The sequence below is a fragment of the Natrix helvetica genome (assembly GCF_964273705.1).
Source record: "Natrix helvetica genome assembly, chromosome: 5".
Classification (NCBI taxonomy): domain Eukaryota; kingdom Metazoa; phylum Chordata; class Lepidosauria; order Squamata; family Natricidae; genus Natrix; species Natrix helvetica.
Window position 1 is genome coordinate 44078317 of NC_138551.1, and position 23132 is coordinate 44101448.

Sequence of the window (23132 nt, forward strand, 5' to 3'; positions counted from 1 at the left end):
GTTTTTTAATCTGTTGTGTCTGTTTTAGGGATTTTAAAAAATTATATTTATTCAGCTTTGTACAGTTCTTTTAATTGCATTTTAACCTCCTCCAAACTGTACATATTTAATTTTTTATTGTATTTTTGTGATATTCTCTATGGACTGTACACCGCCCCGAGTCCCTTCTGGGAGAGGGGGCGGTCTAGAAGCACAAATAAATTGAAATTGAAAAAATTGAATACATACATACATATATTTGTTTTCGTAGATTTTCACGGGTGTAGGTATGCTGATTTTGTTGTATTTGGGTCTTTTCCCGTGTTCTCAATCCTATGTGCTGATAAATAAATAAAGGGAGACTAGTATAGATCCATTTCAAGCTATTTAGCTCTCATCAGCTAGCCATACCCTTTCTGGGATTTGAACCTTGGCATGGGTATGGCTAGCTGATCAGAGCTAAATAGCTTGAAATGGATCTATACTAGTCTCCCTTTATTTATTTATCAGCACAAATACAACACAAATATAAAAAGGCAACATTAAAAATAAAAATATGGTTTTCTGCCTGGATGGTTTTCTGTAATGAGCTGAAGGACAGAAAGAGGGAGTAGTGAGCTTCCTCCCATATTTGGGCATACCAGGGGTTGTAACACAAATACATACATACATACATACATACATACATACATACATACATACATACATACATACATACATACATACATACATATGCATGTGTGTGTATTCATGCACATACCTGAATGGCAAAAGTGTGGCTAAGCCTTGGATAGGAGAAGAGTTAGAGACAGCCCTATCTAACATGTGTTATAGTGTGACTTCCTAGCACAATTCGGGATCTTGAGGACAGTGAGAGTCGTTCAGCAGGCATCCTGTCTCCCTTCCATGATCCAAATCTTTTAGCACTGAACAGGGCTTCTGTGTATAGATCTTTTTTACTGTACAGAGCCCTTTAATTCACTTTGCTGATGTGCTTTGCATCATCCTTCTTGGCTTTGATTGCTGTGATAACTCTCCCATGGGGTCTTGGCACTGTACTTGCTGTAATTGCTCTGAACCCACAGAGACCCGATAATGGGCTATTGATGTTCATTGTGTTCTAATTCTCTCCTCACCACCTTTACATTTCCTGTCACCCATTGGCAGATAATCCTCAAGTGACCTTTTGGAGAAGTGCATCCATAGAAACAACTTGATAAGCAGAAGCTCCAGAAGTGCATCTAGAATTAGTAACTACTCCAGGTTGCTCTGATCGTTTTGCAATGTGCCACTTCACATCCCTTAAAGAGACTGATTTGAGAAGTAAATGGAGTTGGAGCAGGTGAAACTTTAAGTAATTGCAAATTATTAGGACACTTCATGTTGTAAGGACTCTTCAAATACTTTTAAATTGCTCTGCACTAATTGTGATCAATGCGGTATTCATTTCTAATACCTCTTCAGATTGACAGCCATCTTGTATTTTAGAGGCTGACATAGTTTATTTAAATACATTTTCCTTTTAAAAAAATTACCCATTTATCTGCAAGATAAATAAAAATCCTAGGACATTACTTTTTATTATTTTAGCTAACACAGTATTTTTCTACAAACTGTATGCTCAAACAACACTAAGTAGTAACAAGAAAAACTATCACTCACAGCTGCCACCAGACTCCAACAGTGAGGGTCCCTATGAGTCAGCTCTGGAGGATGTGGAGGACCCTGGACAGGGTTACAACTCCGAGCAGGGATCAGAGAGGCTGGTTGGCCACCAGGAGGCGCCTGAGGCATGGAGCAGTGGTGAAAGCCAAAGGGAGTGTGCTCCTGATGTCATGCCTGGGAGCAGTAGGGAGGAGACAAGGGAGTGGTTTCTGGATGCCAGGCAACCGAGAGCTGATAGACGGAGAGAACAGCTACGCATTTACAAGAGATGATTGGATTCAGGTGATCGTAATCAGGCTCCTCTCAAGTCTATTTAAGGAGGGACTTTCCGACAGTTGTTTTGCAGGAATCAACTGATCATTAGAGTTGGAGACGCTCTCAAATCTGTGTTGTACCTTGGCAGGCTGGATTGCTACCAAGGTGGTATCTGGACCTCGGCAGGCTGAATTGCTGCCAATGTGTTATCTGGACCTCAGCAGGCTGGATTGCTGCAAAAGTGTTATCTGTACCTGGATTGCTGCCAAGGTTTAAACTGTATGTAAATAAAACATCTTGCAGACACCTTGTTTTGGAGTGAGTTGGTATACGAGAAGGGGGGAGTCAGAACACTTTACAGTATGCAGATGGAGATTTAGTAATACTCTGAACAGGCCAATGCCAAATTCCTGAGTGGTGATTACATTGTACTCCTCCCATTTCCATTCCATTGCAAATGCGCTCAGTGCCTATATTTTTTTTCTGTTTCAATTCAAAACTGCTGCTTTCTGACTTGAGCCATCTTGTCCTACAAGTAGATGATACCCAGTCTGTAATTGAAATCTAGTGACCGCCCCAGCTCAGATTGGCTGCAATGCCTAGCATGCCCCTTCGCCTTCAGTGATGAGTTACTGTGCTAGGCAGTCATTTCATCTTGAGCCATCAAGCTGTTAAGATTTGTTTTGTTCTGCTCTGCTCTGCTCTGCCCTGCTTTGTATGCTGATTGACAAATGCTGTATTTTAATAGTCTCACAATGGATTCAAATCTGTTAAGTCAATGAACTTTCCTCAGTCCCCCATTCAACCTTTGTATCTCCCAGTAGGCACCTTTTGGTTTCCATCCAGAATGAGTGAAATATGTTACTTGCCTTTCCCAACTCTGTCCCAACTTTGCTTTGCAGAGTTGGGACAGAGTTAACTTTTAACGTAGAGTCTCTGCTACTTTTGTATTAGGAGTCTGAACTACCAGTTCTTTATTGCTCTAAAGTTTCTCTGAACATATAGAGGAACATGAAAAAAGGGAAGGAAGGAAGGAAGGAAGGAAGGAAGGAAGGAAGGAAGGAAGGAAGGAAGGAAGGAGGGAAGGAGGGAAGGAAGGAAAAGTACAGAAATTAATGAGGATGGGGTGGGGTGGAAAAGGTAAACACTGGTTGCCCTGCCCATAGAAAAGCCATGCGTGTAAGGGGCAGAAGTGGGGAGTGGACAGTCAGATATGTTGGGGCCATAATTCAGAGCGCCAGCTGACCACTTTGCCAACCCATAGCAATATGTACTGGAATATCTGAAGTTGCCTTAAGAAACATCCAGGAGCATCAGAGATCCCCATAGGATCACTGTATTATACATCCCATTTGCCACCATGAGCAATGACTGCAAGAATGAATTGACATATGTGTGCAATTTTTATTTTATGTCATATATAAGAAATACCTTTAAAAAATGGGCAAAGAGATGCTGCTATGGAATGGCCACAGAAGAGAAGGCATAGTCCACAGTTGAATAATAGGTGAAATGAGAGGCTCAGGAAAGAACTTCCTTTGTTTCTTGCAATGCAAAGGAAACAGTGAGAGATGTGTACTTTTAGACTTTCAAGATTCTGTTGATGTAGCTTTCTGACAATGTAGAATTAATGTATCTATATTATTTATATGGGGTACAGCTATACTAATGTTTTTTTTAATGTTCTTCTGATTGAAGCCTCATAGATAATTTTTTCCCTATTGAGCAATTATCATTTTCTTCATGACTACAATCTCCAAATTTGCTTCTTAAATACACCAAACACGAGGAAAAATCTATAGCCCTACTACCCAACTATTCATTCCCAGCACTTGACTCAGTATTGAAAAATCCATTTATACTTACATACATGTGTCTACCTATGTAGACAGGTACTATGTCCTTTTGGAGAAAGAAAAATAGGGAAGCAAAATTAAAGACAGGAGGTAAGATAAAAAGAAATCTTAATAAATCTAGAATTTTTTACACCATCATATTTTTACTTATTTGTTTTATTTGTTTGCATCCAATATTAATTATTTTTATAGAATAGAATAGAATAGAATAGAATAGAATAGAATAGAATAGAATAGAATAAATTTAATTTGTTAGCCGCTCCCTCTCCAAAAGGACTCGGGGCGGCGTACAATAAAAACCATACAAATATACATATACATACAATACATATTCACATACATATAAACACATACACATACATGTACATGGAGGAGGTAACAATCGTTAAAAGCATACAATAGTAATCATAGAATTAAAATTGACAATTAAAATACCCTCAGTTAAAATTACAAATTTAAAAAAGACTGTCAGGAGCAATGGGATAAAACTATGGTTGAGCCAGGCCAGCTAATTGGAAAAGGTGGGTCTTGAGCTTTACACGGAAGGAGCAGAGATCGGAGGTAATCCTGATGTTATAAATAAGTCCAAATGGCAAACATACCTAATACTCCTTCCTTTGCCTATCTTCCTCCTAACAACAACCTTGGGAGGTAGTTTGGCTGAGAGAGAGACCCAAAGTCATCTAACCAGCTTTTATACCTAGTGCAGTACAACAACTCCCAGCCTCCTGGTATCCAGTCTGTTGCCTTAATCACCAGACCAAACTAGCTCTATACTCATTATATCTTTCTATAACTTTCTGTCCTTTCAAACCTTCATAATTTCTACCATGCCCACACATCAATTTCTACATTGTCTCTTAGTTTATGTGGTATCATCATAATCTATAATAACAATGCTTCATTGCTTTTTCTAAGTAAAGAATGTGTTACACTTGAGTTTACACAGAGCTTGCACAATGCTAAGATATTACTTCGTCATTTGAAAGTATTCAGTTTTAAATTTGTTTTTTAAGAATGATATAATAAAAATGTGTACACACCCTGAATATAATATTTTTACTTAAATACTAATATTAAATATTCTTACATTCTAATATTAAATATTCTATTCTTCACTAAATAACTACTAGCATTGTGTTCATATAATAGTAACAAAGCTTCTCATAGATTCATTCCACTGAATACATTTCAAACAAAAGCAAATAGCATGATTGCAGTTCTCCAGCCTCATTCATTGCAGTGCTATTAAGTTCCAATGCTTCCTTTTCTTCCTTTCCTTTCCTTTCCTTTTGTTGCGGCAGACTGTCTAAACCTTGGGATTTTGGAAGGTAGCAGATGATACCGGTGGAGCCCTGGCATCTTTTGTATACCTGGGGCTTTAAGGGGACCTGAGTACAGTTTCTAATGCCAGCCTGACCCCTACATATTTTTACCTGAGGGTGATCCTTCCCAAAAGTGCAGTCTGGCAGTGAAGCAGTTTCAAGCGAAGTACTGCACTCTTGGGGCAGGCCCAATTTAAACTTAAAAATGTTTTTTTCTTGGCCCGTCATGCATGAAATGCACTGAGGGAGCTTGTTGGGTATTACTGTTAGATTTGAGTTAGCCCAAGCTCTCTTGACCTCATCAAGTGAGGCCCTGTCTGGTGGACCTGCATGTTCCCCCTCCTCTTGCATGTGGTTGCCCATGAAATTGGTCAGCCAGGCTGACATGTGTTCCTGAAGGGTGTGGAGGTCCTTTTTAGTGGATTCCTTACTAGTAGGTGTGACTTTGGCTCGTTTGTGTCTGGTATGTCTGATACCAGAAATTGGTACCTGAGTGGGCCTTAGCAAGTGGCACATAATGGATGAGTTGTAAATATCATTGGGGGCCCATTTTGTACCATTGGGGTCTATTCTGCATTGCCAAAAGTTAGTCTTTTCATACTCACAAGGGGAGAGCCCTTCCTCCTTATGGCATTCGGGGAACCAAGAATCACTATGAAGGAACTGTTTTCCCCCTGGACCGTACACAAAACACTCCTCACAGGGTGGAAAGGGGCCCGGTCCCATAGTTTCGTATACAGGGCGTGTCCCATTCCCCCCTGTTGGAGGGTCAACCGACTCGGGGAAGTCCTCAGGCAGAACCAGAGGAGGGTCCTGGGCACGCAAAAGTCGGTACAAATACATAGAGTTAATTACAATTGAAATAAGAAGAAGAACGACTACCACCCAGACAGTAGGCATAAGGCCTCGTCTGATCCAGGCCGTTTGGCGCAGGCGCTGGGTGGCTTCCATCGAGCTATTTGGAACGTCGGGATGAGCGAAGAGTCCACGGGAGACGTCGTACGTTGCCCGTGCGATGGGTGATCACGCCTGGTAGATCACCTGCAGGGGGTGGAGAGCGTTGGTCACCTGTCCGTGGAGAGACAGCGTCCCGAGTGTCGTCAGGAGAGGTGACAGTCCTCTGGTCGGGGTCCCGATGACGACGCAGAGTGAGTTTCAAGGGATCGTGTGGGTTGCTGGTAGCGTGCCACTGGGAAGTTGCCGCCAACTTAACTCGCGACCAATGGATCCACGACTTGATTTCAGCAACCTTAACAGCAAGGGGAGAACATATGACAACAGTATATGGTCCTTTCCACTTGGGGCCCAATGGTTCCTTTTTCCAGTCCTTGACCCAGACCTCCTGGCCCGGGTGGAAGAAGTGGACCGGAGTGGTAACAACATGTGGCCGACAGGTCAATACATATTTTTGCAATTGGAGGACTATGGCATTCAGGGCTTGCAATTGTTTAATTTTAATGGAGTCAGCTATCTGAGCGGTCGGGTGCAAATTAGGGGCCAAGAGGTTGGGGACCCGCCCATACAACAACTCGAAGGGCGAGAGACCAAGACCCTTGCTCGGAGCACAACGAACCGCCAAGAGAGCCATAGGCAGGGCATCTGGCCACTTAAGGTGGGTTTCTTGACAAATTTTAACGACCTTGTCCTTAATAGTGCGGTTCCATCTTTCTATAAAGCCGCCAGAAGTAGGGTGGAACGACGAATGCAGCTTCCAGGTGATCCCTAAGATAGAAGCCACCTGTTGCGTGGCCTTATGAATAAATTCCGGGCCATTGTCAGAAGAAATACGAGACGGGAGGCCATAACGAGGGATTATAAGACTCATGAGGGCGCGTGTCACCTCGAAGGCCTTCTTCGTCCTAGTGGGGACACATTCAGGCCAGCCAGTATAAGTGCATGCTAAGACTAACATGGCATTGTATGGACCTGACCTAGGCATGTCTGTAAAATCAACCATTAAAGAGTCAAAAGGATAAGATCCCCTTGGTTGGTGTCCTTGGGGAAGAGAAGGCCCTTGTCGAGGATTATTGGCAGCACAAATTTGACATCTGGCACACACACTAGCTGCCATACTAGGAAGGTGCTCAATGTAGACTTCTCTGGCCAAAGCATTTTGTAGGGCAGTCTTTCCCAGATGTAGGTTCCTATGAAGGGAGGTAACTGCCTCCCATGCCAAATGTTGAGGAACAAAAACTCTGTTGTCAGGTAAGACCCACCATCCTTCCTGAAGATGGGCTCCCATGGCTATGGCCTGTTGGATTTCTTGGTTCGAATAGGAAGGTGGATGGGATGAGTCTGGGGTCCACAGGGTAAGGCATGTAGCTTGTAAGTTCAGAGGGCGGAGGGCAGCGGCACGGGCCGTGCGGTCAGCTTTATTGTTGCCTCGCTCAGTGTCCGTGGTGCCTTTCTGATGTCCCCTTACATGCATAACGGCCACTTCCTTAGGTGCCCAGACACTGTCCAATAACCTCAGAATCTGTGGGCCATATTTAATATCTTTTCCTCCTGCTGTGATAAGCCCCCTTTCTTTGTAAAGGGCCCCATGGACCTGTACAGTGAGGAAGGCATATTTGGAGTCTGTGTAAATGTTGACTCGGAGGCCTTGAGCTAATTCCAGAGCCCGTGTGAGAGCATGTAGCTCAGCCAATTGAGCGCTGGTGCCGGGGGGAAGGGGCTCTGCTTCCCATACCTCCTCGAGAGTGACAATTGCATAGGCAGCCTTGCGGGTTCCCTCATGGAGAAAACTGGTGCCATCTGTGTACAGAGAAGCATCGGGGCGAAGGAGGGGCTCATCCTTCAAGTCGGGGCGACTGGCATAGGTCTCAGCAATGGTTTGTAAACAATCATGGGTAGTTTGGGCATCAGGCTCAGGTAAAAGAGTAGCTGGGTTGAGGGCGTGGGATTGGATCAATGTAACAGCAGGATTGTGAGTAATCAGGCCTTGGTATTTGAGCATCCGTGGATTTGTGAGCCATTGATGGCCTTTTCGGTCCAAGACAGCCTTAAGGGCATGTGGGGTGTATATATTCAGGTCCTGGCCAAAGGTCAATTTATTAGCCTCGTGGGTAAGGAGGGCTGTGCCAGCAACAGCTTTTAGGCAAGCAGGCCATCCTTTTGCTACAGGGTCCAACTGTTTGGACAGATAGGCCACAGGACGATGCCAGGTACCAAATTTCTGAGTTAACACTCCCACAGCCATGTTCTGTTTTGTGTCCACAAACAAATGAAAAGGCTTGTCCAAATCCGGAAGGCCCAAGCTGGGTGCTTGGGTAAGAGCTTGCTTAAGCTGCAAGAAGCTGGCTTGTTCCTCTTTTCCCCATTGCATAGGTTCTTTTTCATGTCCTCTTGTGGCATCGTACAATGACTTAGCTAACAGGGCAAAATTAGGGATCCAAATACGACAGAAGCCTGCTGCCCCCAGAAAGCCTCTCAGCTCCTTGCGATTCTTGGGGATTGGTAATTGGCAAATAGCCTCTTTCCGTTCATGCCCCAATGCCCTTTGGCCTTGTTGTATATCATAGCCCAAATATCTGACCTCTGTTTGGACTAATTGAGCCTTCTTCCTAGAAGCCTTGTATCCCCTCTCCATTAACAAATTCAACAGAGCTGATGTGTTTTTGTGACAGTGCTCCTGGTTGTGTCCGGTGACTAACAAGTCGTCTACATACTGAAGCAATACATCAGGCCGAGGGATTTGTAATAACTCAAGGTCTTTTGCCAGGGCTTCTCCAAACAGAGTGGGGGAGTTCTTAAAACCTTGTGGGAGACGGGTCCAGGTGTACTGTTGCTTGCGACCCGTGACAGGGCTTTCCCACTCAAAGGCAAACAAGTGCCTACTCTTACGATGTATGGGGATGGAAAAGAAGGCATCTTTCAGATCAATGACGGAAAACCACTTAGCAGTTGGAGGAATCAGACCTAACAGTACGTATGGGTTTGGAACAGTCGGATGTATGGTAACTGTAGCGAGGTTGACGGGGCGTAGATCTTGCGCCATCCGAAAGCGACCCTCACCCTTAGGAATAGGCAGAATCGGGGTGTTCCATTTGGAATCAGTAGGGACCAGAATATGGTTGTCCAAATACAGGTCAATGACTTCTTGGATGGCTGCCACTATAGGTCTGGGGTAGGGTCTTTGACGAATCCTGACAGGGTTTTTAAAGGGGAGTTCTTCCACTATGATAGGTGGGTGATGAGCTGCAAAGCCAGGGGGGTTGTCCTCTGCCCACAATTCGGGGACCTTGAATTCACGCCACTTTTCTCCTGGTACTTGCATGATGGTCATAATTCTCCAAGCCTCCTCCCGGGGCACTTCCAAATTCACTCGCCCATATTTAAGATCCATCTCCCCATCTTCAGTAAAGAAGATCTGAGCACGTAGTTTGCAAAGTAAATCTCGGCCCAGCAAGGGGAGTGGGCATTCGGGCAAATACACAAATTGATGAAGAATGGACTTTCCTCCCGTTTTACAAAGCAGGGGCTGTAGGAGTGAACGCTTCTGAGGGCCACCTGTGGCCCCTTGGATGTTGATAGATTGCTTAGAGAGGGGGCCCAAGGGTTTGGTAAGCACGGAGCGGGTAGCCCCTGTGTCAACAAGGAAGGGAATTTCTGTGCCCCCAATTTTAATACGGACCATAGGTTCAGGGAGGCTGCTGGAACCCGGTCGGTTTCAATCTTCCTCTTCTAAGTGGCCCAGCTGCATAAGGGGGGCAGGGGGAAAGAAGCATCTTCTGCCTCCGCGCCCCCGGTTAGTGGGGCGGAGACGAGGGTCTCTGGGTGGTCTGGGTCGTCCAGATCCTCTTGCTGGTCCCTCTGCGCCATCCCTAGCCTTTTGGGGGCACTCCTCCCTCCAGTGTCCATATTGATGACAGTAAGCACATTGATTGCGTCCCAAGGGCCCTCCACTCTCTCTTCCTCTCATTCTTCCTTCTCCTGGTGGCAGTGTCATGAAGGCAGCTGCCAGAAGTTCAGCTTTACGTTGCATTTTGGACTCCTTCTTTTTCTCCTCCACAGCTTCCCTGTTGACAAACACCTTGCGTGCCACTTCCACTAGCTCACTCATGGGCTTGCCCAAGGCACCTTCTAGCTTTTGAAGCTTCCGACGGATGTCTGAGGCGCTTTGGGAAATGTAAGCCATAGCCAACATGCGAGCATTTTCAGGCGAAGTGGGGTCTATGGGAGTATACATTTGGTAAGCATCAATGAGTCTGGTATAGAATGCCTCGGGGCTTTCATTTGGTTCCTGATGAACGAGGGAGGGCTTTGACATGTTGGTAGTTGGTTTTCCAGCCATTCGGATGGCCCTGACAATTAACTGCTGGAGTTGACGCAATTCAGCCATCTGGCGGGGCTCATAGGGGTCCCAATGGGGATCCTGAGATGGAAAGCGTCTCTCAATAAACTGGGCCAAAGTGGTCTGAGCAGGGACATCCGGCTTTAAAATCTGGCCAATTGCTATTCGAATCTTTTCCCTTTCTTCTGGGTTGAACAAAGTGGCAAGCAGTTGTTGGAGATCCCTCCAGTTTGGGTAGTGGGTGTCCATGATAGTTTTAAACAGATCAGCTACATCATTTGGCTTTTCACTAAAGGGTCCATAATGGAGCTTCCAATTAAGGAGGTCTGATGTAGAAAAAGGAACGTGCTGAAACAGAGGACTGGTCAGCACTTTGGTAGGGTCATCTCGATCCACTAGGAGTTGATCCACCCTTCTTAAGGGGGCCGTAAGGGCTGTTTCAGTTTTTCTTGCCCTGGTACGGGTAGAAATGGGGGGATCCTGACTTTCCCTCATGGGTATGCCTCCACTTGCTTCCATCCCTTCTCCCTCTTCCTCTTCATCTTTTGCTTTTGGGGATACTGGTTTTTCAGAGGGAGCCAGATCCTGGGAGCCTTTGAAAGAGCTGGTGGCTGAGAGTAGGGGGGTTAGGTCATCCAGCCTTTCTTCCATCCATGTAACCCCCGAGGTTCCGCTTGAGCTTATGCTGCGTGGACGGGCACCTGAATGGTGTACTTGGGGTACTAACGCAGGCACCGGGGGTGGCCTGGCCACAGCCAATCGAGGTGCTTCCACCTGAGAGACTTCATAAGGTGGGGGATGGGGCACTTCTTCTGGAGCACTGGCCACTATGGGAGGAACCACTTTTATTTTCGGGCGTTTCAGCGTCAGTGTATGAGACAGCATAACGTTGACTGCTTTGGCTTGGCATTTTTTCATCCAGGAAGGGGGTCTTCGCACCAGGAAATACCACACATCTATATAAGGAGCCTGGTCAGGGTGGCCTAATTCGGGGTGAAACACCAGCTGATGGACTTTTAGAGTAATTTGGGGATCAAATGTGCCTGTGGCTGGCCAATCAAAGCCAAAAGTGGGCCATTCAGAAGTGCAAAATACCCTGAGTTTGTGCCTACTCCACCTGATGCCATAGTCCTGAGACATAAATTCAGCCTTAAAATGGTCTAACATACATTGGAGGGGGGTCTGGGGTGTACTTTCACTGCCACCCATGGTCCTCCCGGGGCCCCAGACAAAACAAATCACTTTCACTCACACGTCCGACCCACGGTCCCGGTTCACCACGGCCACCAATGGGAACTGCGAACGTAACACCTTTACACACACACAAACAATCGTCCGACCCAGGGAGCCCGATCACCAGGGTCACCGTAGGGAACTGCGGACGCTCACGCACCTGCTACTGGCCCAGGGTGCCCGATCAACAGGGTCACCATAGGGAACCGCAATAGCCTCAGAAACACTTATGCTCAGACAATCCACCCAGAGGTACCTGTTCAGTTAGCGTCGGGGGATCAGCCCGCGCCTCCGGTTCACTAAGGAATCCGGGGTTCTAGTCTAGCCCTCTAACGAGTCCAGATCAACTTCAGGGGAGAGGGGTCCCGCAATACTTGCCTGTCTGAATCCCCTTGTCCCAGCCGGCCGGCGTCTGTGAGCTCCTGGTCTCTGGTCCTTTCACGTGGTTCTTGGAGTCGTCAGCCGCAGGTGCCGCGGCCCCCCAGTCCTCTGGAAAGCCCCTCGGAACAAAGGTCCGTTGGCGCCAGGGGGAAGTCCCTAGGAGCAGCCGGGCGAGCGGTACCGGGGCCGACACACCAGAGGGTTCCAAAACCCCTCACAGTCCCGGCTTGAAGTCGCCAGAAATGTTGCGGCAGACTGTGACAGGAAACCTCAGTCAGCCAAACATAGGACTTCGAGACCACAAGGTAAAAGAGAAACAGGTTTTTTAATGATGCATCAGAGTTCAGAGCGTTTAACACTGCAAAGTCTGAACTGTCCTGGGTAGGCCAGGACAGAACTTTAATACCCCTTCAGACGTGTTGGGGGTTCCATAGGCGTGTTTGTCCAAAGGGAAAAAGGAAGGTCAAGGGGAGGTACATCCGGTCAAGGGGAAGTATATTCTAGATTCATCATCATCACAACCTTTACAGTAAAATGTTACAGATATGCTCTTTGACATTTAACAAAAACAGAAGTGAATTTGTTGATTTGTCAGAAACGAGAAGTTAAAAATGCTAACATTATACAGAATAACAGAAAAACAGAAATAATGTATTAGCCTAGGCGATCTCTACATAAAGGTGAGTACAATGCTAAATACCACTTCCTTATTTCTTATCTTACAACATCTGCTTTTCGCTGTGCCCATCCATAAAGTGTTTCCTAAGCGATGTGTCACTAAAATGCGTAATCTTTCCTATGCCAGCTACAGAAGTCCTTTTAATATGCAGACTTAATTAATGTTTTTATGAAGAAGTTTTATCAAGGAGTCTAGGGGCTCCTATACCCTTTAAATGAGGGGGTTATTTACCTGCTGCCTCACTTTCTACATTCCTTTTTCCTTTCCTCTCCTTATAGATTAATATTGCTCAGTCTTCATTTCTTCATTGCTGTCATTCATAAAAATATAAAATCCATGTGTGATCCCTGTTGGCTCCATATGTTTGACTTCAAGATACTGACAACTCATAAGGTCAATAGACAGATGGCAAATGTGCTGAAAATTGACAGAGCATAAATTCAACACTGATATCCATCATTCAAGCTGACAGGCAAGATAATTATTAACTTTTAAAGTCCAAGCAATAACACCCTTCTCTTTTATGCTGGCTATAGCATTCTTCCTCCAGAAGGTTTAGTGAGAAGCTGAAAATAAATTCAGTGGGGAAAAAATCTGTTGTTGTGGCTGTTTTATGGTCATTGTTGGTACCGGTAATGATTTTGAGACCTGGCAATAAGAAACTGTGAATCTTGGCTTCTCAGAACTCAGGGGGGGAAACTTCCTCTTTATACCCAGAATCCCACTGAAAGGAAATACCATTTGATCTGGAGTGCTTAATATTAATTACATTTCTATAAGATACAATCTTTGCCTATTCCTGTGTACCTTTAGATCAAAGTTTCTCAATCTTGGCAAGTTTAAGATGTGTGGACTTATGTTGGCTGGGAAATTCTTGGAGGTAAAGTCCACATGTTTCAAAGTTGCTACAATTGAGAACACTGATCTAGAATGTCCGTTGTCCACTTTTGGGAGCTTTGTTCATAAATGTTGCATTTCCTAGCTGCCCTGCTTCTAGATATCTAATTCAAATGATGTGAATATAACCCAACCTACCAAAACATAACATAACAGGAATACAAATTAAAATAGGCAACAAAGTGGTAAGAGAACACCTGTATACTCTAGATGAGTTCAAATCACCAGGACTTGATGGATTATATCCCAAGGTTCTGAAGGAGCAGGCAGATGTGATCTTGGAACCATTTGAACCATATTTTCCAAATATCCCGGGCAACCAGGAAATTGCCAAAGGACTGGAGAAGAGCTGATGTAGTTCCCATTTTCAAAAGGCAGGGAGAAACAGATTCAGGAAACTACAGACTAAATAGCCTGACCTGGGAAAATCATTGGCAGATAATCCTCAAGTGACCTTTTGGAGAAGTGCATCCATAGAAACAACTTGATAAGCAGAAGCTCCAGAAGTGCATCTAGAATTAGTAACTACTCCAGGTTACAGACTAAATAGCCTGACCTGGGAAAATCATGGAAAACATAATCAAGCAACAGATCTGCAAACACCTAGAAGCAAGCAAAGTTATAACCAAAGTAAACATGCCAAATAAATCTTATTTCATTCTTTGACAAAGTGACTACATTAGTGGACCAGCAAAATGCAGTAAACATAGTATACTTGAATTTCATTAAGGTATTTGACAAAGTAGAGCACAACCTACTTCTTGGTAAACTAGAAAAATGTGGGATAGACAGCATCACCACCAGATAGATTTGTAATTGGCTGATAAATAGCACTCACCATGTAGTCCTTAATGGAACTATATCTACATAGAGGGAAGTAAGCAGTGGGGTACCCAACTGTTTTAGGCCAACTATCTTCACTATAGTGAAGTTTTAGGCTTCACTATCTTCATCATTGATTTAGATTAAGGAATAATAGGAGAACTCATCAAATTTGCAGATGACACTAAACTGGCAGGAATAGCCAACATCCCAGACAATGGGCTCAAAATCCAGATGGATCTCAAGAGACTTGAATATTGGTCCCTATCCAACAAAATGAAATTCAACATAGAAAAAAATAAGGTCTTACACTTAGATAAGAAAAAACAAAACTACAGGTACTGATTGGATGGAACCTAACTCAATAATAGTAATTGTGAGAGGTATCTTGGAGTCCTAGAGGATAATCATCTAAATATGAGCCAGCAATGTGCAGCAGCAGCCAAAAAAGCCACTGCAATCCTAGGTTGCATTAAAGAAGGATAGAATCAAGATCATGTGAAGTACTAGTACCACTCTCCAAAATCTTAGTAAGACCATATCTGGAATACTGCATCCAGTTTTAGTCACACATCATGAAAAAGATGTTGTGACTTTAGAAAGAGTGCAGAGAAGAGCAACAAAAGATGATTAGGGACCTGGAGGCTAAAACATATGAAGAATGATTGCTGGAATTCGGCATGGCTAGTCTAATGAAAAGAATGACTAGAGGTGACATGATAGCAGTGTTCTAATATTTGAGGAGCTGCCACAAAGAAGAGGGGGCTCAGCCTATTTTTTAAAGTAGCAGAAGGCAAGACAAGAAACAATGGATGGAAGCTAATCAAGGAGAAATCCAATTTAGAACTAAGGAGAAATTTCCTGACAAAGAGAGCAATCAACCAGTAGAACAGGTTGCTTTCAGAAGTTTGGGTGCTTCATCACTGAATGTTATTGTCCAGTCTCTTAAGAAGGGACTGGACAATCACTTGTCAGAAATAGTATAGGGCAGTGATGGCGAACCTATGGCCTGCGTGCCACAAGTGGCACGCAGAGCCATTTGTCAGGGCATGTGAGGCGCTGGCCAGCTGAGTTCACCTTTTTAAAAGCTATTTTTCACCTTCCCCAGGCTCCAGAGGCTTTATAGGAACCTGGGGAGGGCGGAAAGAGCCTTTCCCCCACCTGGAGGCTTCAGGGACCGTCCAGAGGCTTCTCTGAAGCCTCCGGAACGCTTAAAACCACGCTCTGAGCAAACCGGAAGTGACTTCTGGGTTGCCCGGAGGGTCATTTTAAGTGTTCCAAAGGCTTCAGGGACCGTCCGGAGGCTTCCCTGATGCCTTCGGAGCGCTTAAAACGATCCTCCGAGCAAACCGGAAGTCACTTCCGGTTTGCTCGGAGGGTGGTTTTAAGCGTTCCGAAGGCTTCAGGAACAGTCCGGAGGCTTCCCTGATGCCTTCGGAGCGCTTAAAACGCTCTTATAAAGCCTCTGGAGCCTGGGGAGAGCGAAAAAAGCATGTAAAAATGGGGGGTCGCTCGTTGTGCGCGCATGTGCACTGGAGGGTCGCACGTTGCATTATGGGTGTGGCACGCCTGCACACGACCCCCCTGCGCTCCCCCCACTTGTGGCACGCGAGCCAAAAAAGGTTTGCCATCACTGGTATAGGGTCTCCTGTGTGAGCAGGGGGTTGCAATAGAAGATCTCCAAGGCCTGTTACTCTGTTATTCTGAATGTTCTGGTTCACACAACACCCTCATTCAAAATCAACCAAGCTACATTCTGGCTTGATTTATGCATCAAGATATATGGCTTTGTATATTGAGTATATAGTACAATATACTCAACTAATAGTAATGTATTCAATACTTTGATGATGTTAGCATAAGGTACAAATGTATCCATAGAGAGATACTATAATTATAGTAAATTGATATTTCTCATCAAGTAAACAAATTGAACCAGTTCTAGAGTCACATTAGCTAGAATTAAACCAAGACTATAGCCATTAGTAGCCAGGTCTGCAAATCTGCTTGGAAAGATTGGAAAAAACCAAACTGTGTGTTGGTTTCTCAGTGTTTTTTCTATCACACCAGGCCTAGATTCCTTTGCTACAAGGGTGAGATTTATGCAAATGGTTTTTGCATCCTGCATCAGGAGAAAAATGGAACTTGCAAAACATGACAGCAGGAGGAAAAAAAACATCCACCAGTTTCAGCAGCGGGAGGTTCAATTCAATTTCCAAGGATATTTTCAGCCATGTTTGGTAATGCCTCTGTATCTTTCCTTTTCACAAACTTGGGGTAAAAATATCAGGAATGGCTGATCAGCCAAGGTATGTTCCAGAAAAAGGAGGAAAAAACTAAATATCTCTCTCTTCCCTCTCTCCTCTCTCTCTCTCTCTCTCTCTCTCTCTCTCTCTCTCTCTCTCTCTCTCTCTCTCTCTCTCTCTCTATGCCTGTGTCTATGTGTGTGTATCCCTGTACATACATTGCTTTTAGTCTATCTGATCTTATAATGCCACTGCAAAATATTGTTAGTTTTACTACTCATGTTATTTTTCACATTCAATAACACTGGATATTCTTATAAATGGTAGATTATTAATTACAATTAAGTAGCTTAAAATATTCTGGTATCTTCCACTCCCTTAATAAGTATGAAGTATGAAATAATGTTTTTGTGGGGCAATTCCATAGGATATGAAAGAACATATTTATTACCTCTGAGAGTCCATTGAATATGCGCCTGCATGATTCTCATATTGCTTTGGAAATCACGAGGGCATTACATTGTACGGCTACCTTTTTAAATTGCTCTTGAAAGACTAACGGGTAGCAGGAGGCTTTAATTACAAACTCAACATGAATTTGATGTGATGCATACACTCCTCCTAATCACAAACCTGCAAAGCACTTTAAATTTAATTTTAATCATGGGACTGGTTCAGTATAAGTCAATGGGACTACTCTAACATTACAAATGGTTCAGAGGTATTTCCTACATAAATGTTCATTTGAAGAGCTCTCCCATAAGTCACTTGAGTGGCAAAGAAACCATAATGCGGGAAAGATTTATATACACGAATCAGGTTGAAAGTAAAATACAGATAAACTGAAAATTCAAGCTATTTATTAAATGACAAGGACAAAACGCCTTCTCTCGCTATTTGTCCGATGTCCTCTAAAGTGGAGAAAGTTAAGATCCTCCCAATAACAACATAACTCATGAACCTCATGGCTGAAATGTCTTCTAATCATGTTCTGACTCTCATGAAATGAAAAGACTCTTTGGAAAAGCTACGGTAGTAAACAGAAATTTCATTATCAAAGATTCAGACGTGTAAGAAAACTTTGATCTATTACTCTACATAGTGACAAGAGGCAAGGAAGGAGGGAGGGAGGGAGAGGAAGAGGGGAGGGAAAGGGAGGGGGAGACTCAGATAGTTTATCATACAGGGAAATCCCAATTGAGGCCCAAAATAACCATTTTGTGAATAGACAATTTGCTACCCCTCCCCCCAAAGTACTGTATATTAAGCTTGTGGGAGCCCAAAGAATAAGTGCTTGGTTTCCTGGAAAGCCTTATGGCACTTACCTGCCAGAGGGAGGGCTTATTGGCCAGCATTCCCTTCAACCATGTCCCTCAAAAAATTATTGGCATCCAAGGTCAATGGAGGACTGGATCAGCATGTCTCAGCCTCCAATATTTTCCCTTGCCAAAGACCAAAATTGATATTTCCAATCTACGGGTAGAGGGGAGAGGTAGCATGGCCCAGTTTGCAGGTGCCCTCTAGAAGATATTTCAGTCCTGTTTCTGAGATAATGGACTTGGAAAGTGGGCATGAAATATCCCTCTTTTTCAAATATACAGGGCAGAGGAAGCTGTTTAAAACCCTCTCCTACTTCTACAAAATCTAACTATCAGAGAATATGGTTTGACATGGCTGTCTGTGCCAGGGCCAGCAGTGTGGGATCCTGCCAGTCTAGGTGCCCACATGACTTCCTCCTTAAGAAGACCTCACTTTTAGACCCACCAACTAGCAGAGATTAACACCTGGTGAAAACACTCAAAAGGTTTGGATTTAGATGTTGGAGAAAGCAACTATTGGGTTAGACTCTTCTGCATGTGTGTTTGCATACCAATATTAAAAGCCCATCCAAAATAGAATTCATAAAAGAACTCATAGAACTATGTATATATTTTTCTTCTCTATTTTAGTTTTGAACTCTTCCATTGTTCCTTAATTATTATTGTTGTTAGTTGTGAAGTTGTGCCCGACCCATTGTGACCCCATGGACAATGTTCCTCCAGGCTTTCCTGTCCTCTACCATCCTCTGGAGTCCACTTAAGCTCACACCTACTGCTTTGGTGACTCCATCCAGCCACTTCATTCTCTGTCGTCCCCTTCTTCTTTTGCCCTCAATCTTTCCCAGCGTTAGGCTCTTCTCCAGTGAGTCCTTCCTTCTCATTAGGTGGCCAAAGTATTTAAGTTTCATCTTCAAAATCTGGCCTTCTAAAGAGCAGTCAGGGTTGATCTCCTCTAGGACTGACCGTTTTGATCACCTTGCAGTCCAAGGGACTCACAGGAGTCTTCTCCGGCATCATAGTTCCAAGGCCTCAATTCTTTGGTGCTCAACCTTTCCTATGGTTCAACTTTCACAACCATAGATTGCAACTGGAATGTATTAATTATAGATTCACATAATAAAGGTTTGACCTCTCCACATTCTAAGATTGCCCACATATATATGCACCCCAGTTATGGTTACATTTAGCAGCTTGTCCCAATTTACCTTTTTGACACCTCTTGCCCCTGTCATTTAATTTCAATTTGTCTGGATTGCATACAGATGCTTTTCTTCCCATTCTACAAGCCTGTGAGCATAGCAATCTGTATGACACCAAACTACTGCAGTAAGTGTATTTATCTATTTGAGTCATTTCAGGCTTTTCTCATGAACTGGAATATTATGTCTTGTCCTCTTGATAACTTGTACAGAAATGACAAATTAGACACAAAATCATTTATGCAAGAAAAGTGTGCATCATCAAGTTAATAACAGAACCTAACAGGAACTTAATGAAACATTAGTGATTATATTTAAAAGCTAATTTTATTGCAGCCCTGTGGACCCAGCCTTCTGAGAAGGGACATTGCCAGAATGTTTATACTGAGAAAGAAAGAAGGCTGTTACTCAGGCATTGGCAATCCAGACTTGCCACCTCAATAACCCCAAAGTAAGGAACACTTTGTAAGATTTTTATTAAATGCTTTATTACCAAAGTCAGAAACTGAATGATTTTTATTTGAATAAACTGTGGTGCTATTGATTGAATCAATGTATGAATAAATGTTTTTTCCTAGGAAGTTGTTTTAAGAATTAATGGGTAGCATTCTTGACTAATGAAGTTCTTTGAAACTGATGGATTCTTTAAATTAATCATGATGACTGTCTAATTGATTGTAAAGGCACTTCTTGTGAGTAACTTAAATTGGAACGTTGCCTCATTATTATTATTTACACAGCTTGTTTGACCGCCCAGCTCATTGAAGCAACTTTTAGCAGCTCACAAAAAAAAAAAACCAACCCAATAAAAATATGTTAAAAACCAATATACAAACAAATAAAAGGCATCCACAATCAATTTAGAACAAAATAATATGATCAGCAGCAGAATCTATCCTTACATCAGCTCACTATTGCCAGACTCCTAAGAACTGCAGCAGAGCATGTCTTCAAAGAACTTCCCAAAGGCTGGGAAGGTTAGGGCCAATCTAAGATCCAGGGAGATGAAGATGCACAGGGTGAGCACCACAGCAGAAAAGGCTGTCTTCCTTGATCCCACCTTAGACTTATATACCACTTCATAGTGCTTTACAGCCCTCTCTAAGCAGTTTACAAAGTCAGTGAATTTCCATCAACAATCTGAGTCCTCATTTTACTGAGCTCAGAAGGGTGGAAGGCTGAGTCAACCTTGAGCTGGTGAGAATTGAATTGCCAAATTGCTGGCAGCCAGCAGTCAGCAGAAATAGCCTGCAATACTGCACTCTAAGCACTGCGCCATCATGACTCTACAGAACATGACATTCTTCATAGATAGAACTCAAAACATGCCTTCCCTAGGTAGTTGTACCCAAAGGGATGTACCCAAAGAGAGATGATCCCTCATATAACCCAGTCTCATGTCATAAAACCAGGATCTTGAATTGAACAAGGGAGAATAGGTTCGCCTGGTATGCCAATTGCGCCCCTTATTGGACCGGGATGCCTTGCGCACAGTCACCCATGCGCTGGTGACGTCTCGCCTGGACTACTGCAATGCTCTCTACATGGGGCTTCCCTTGAGATGCACGCAGAGACTACAGTTGGTCCAGAATGCGGCCGCGCGGGTGATTATGGGGAGGACTAGGTGCTCCCATGTAACACCTCTCCTGCGCGAGCTGCACTGGCTTCCTGTGGTCTATCGGGTGCATTTCAAGGTTCTGATTATGATCTTTAAAGCGCTCCATGGCACAGGACCTAGTTACTTGCGGGATCGCATCCTGCCCCATACATCCCTACGACCAATCCGCTCACACAGAGAGGGACTTCTCCGGGTGCCGTCTGCTAAACAGTGTCGGGGGGGCGACACCCAGGAGCAGGGCCTTCTCTGTGATGGGCCCAGCCCTGTGGAATGACCTCCCCCTTGATATCAGGATTACTTCCGATCTCCGCTCCTTCCGTGTAAAGCTCAAGACCCACCTCTTTCAACTGTCTGGCCTGGCTCAACCGTAGTTTATCCTTTTCCTCCTGACAGTCCTTTTTAAAATTGTATTATTATTTTGGGGTATTTTAATGACTAATTTAATTTTTATTATTATTAATGTAATGTATTTTTAATTATTACCTCCTCCATGCATGTATGTATATGTATATATATGTGTGTATTTTTATGTTTATATGTATGTATGTATATTTTATTGTACGCCGCCCCGAGTCCCTTGCGGAGAGGGTGCGGCTAACAAATTAAATTTCTATTTCTATTTCTAATAGTGGAAATCAAATAGCTCACGGAGCAGAAGTGTAACATGCGCTGAGAAAGAAATGCTCATAGTTGCCCATGCTGCCATATTTTGCACCAGATGCAACTTCCAAATACACTTCAAGGGCACATTACAATAACCCATATCAGAGGTGTCCAGAGCATGAATGTCTGTGAGCAGAATAGCCAGGTCCTGAGAATTAAACAATTATAACTCATTATAATTATGCTCCAAAGATGTAACAATAATATCTTAAACAATTTAAACAGATGGCAGATTGAAATTAAAGATACTTTTTGCAATTTTAGATTCCCTTTTATCCATGAGTATTTCCAATTATTCCTTTCAGCAGTGAAAAGAGGCTTGTCCTTAATAATCATTATGTAGAAATCAGCATATAGCTCAAAAGATGTACTCACAAAAAGGCTCCGTTTTACAGGATTCCTACTGTAATGTTCAAAAGACATACTGTGAATACAGGAAATACTTTCTTCATTTTTCATATTATTTTTTGTATTTCTGTACATAAGAGAGAAGGAAAGATTGAATTGTAGTCCATTTTCTGCTCCACCAGATTAAAGTTGCCCATAAAGGTCAGGCTGGAGCTCCAAATCCTTCTTCTTGTAATACCATCCAAAATATGATCTACTTTCTAGCACTGACAGAATCAAAAATTATTTTTTTAGAATCCAAAACTGTGAATCTACCATCTTTGCACAAGTAGACTACCATTTGGCCTGGTTCTCAAAGTCAAAGAAGAAGAAGAAAAGGGAAAACTAGTTTTTTCCAATTCATTTGAAAAAATGTTAATCATGAATACGATTTCCTTGAAATCAAGAATAGATGGCAAACTTAAGATATAACCTAAACCCCACTGAGATGGATGGAAAATGCAAGAGAAGAAGAGCTGAGGTGGTGCAGTGGTTAGAGTGCAGTACTGCAGGCTACTTCAACTGACTGCTAGCTGCAATTTGTCAGTTCAAATCTCACCAGGCTCCAGGTTGACTCAGCCTTCCATCCTTCCGAGGTCAGTAAAATGAGGACGCAGATTGTTGTGGGCAATATGCTGACTCTGTAAACTGCTTAGAAAGGGCTATAAAAACACTATGAAGCGGTACATAAGTCTAAGTGCTATTGCTATTGCTATACAGTTTGACTTGGTTTATTAATAGCATTAGTCAAAACCTGACTTGCAATTTCTAAAGCATTGTCTCCAGAGGCTTCTGTTTTTTACCTTATTAAAGTCTGTTTTTTAAAAAATATCTTAGTAAAATATCTTGCTTGGTTCCTGCATTTTCTCTCTTTTTCTTGATAGAGTACTACTGATGAATATCTTTATTTTTATTTTTGTGCCAGGGAAGAATCTGTGTTGATTTGTATTACCAGTTTAACAGATGGAGAAAATTGGAAGATATTATGACAGAGACGGAGATACTGCAGCGAAACTGAAACAGTATATTTTTTAAAAAAAATAAATAAGAATCACCTCCTTTCTTTTTCCCCCAAAAATTTTTTGACTGAATTTCTAATGCAAAAAGGTTCCACGATTTATTTCAGTTTCCTCCACTTCCTCCAAGATGGAAGTGTAGATGTCAATCATTTGTTGTGTGCAACCAGGGGTGAATATAGAATTTTCAATTGACAAGAACAATTTCATACATAATACTTTCTTTCTGCCCACTCCTGGATCAGGTATAAGAAGAATGGAAAAAGTACTGTAGAGTTTCAGTGGTTCCTTTGCAGCTC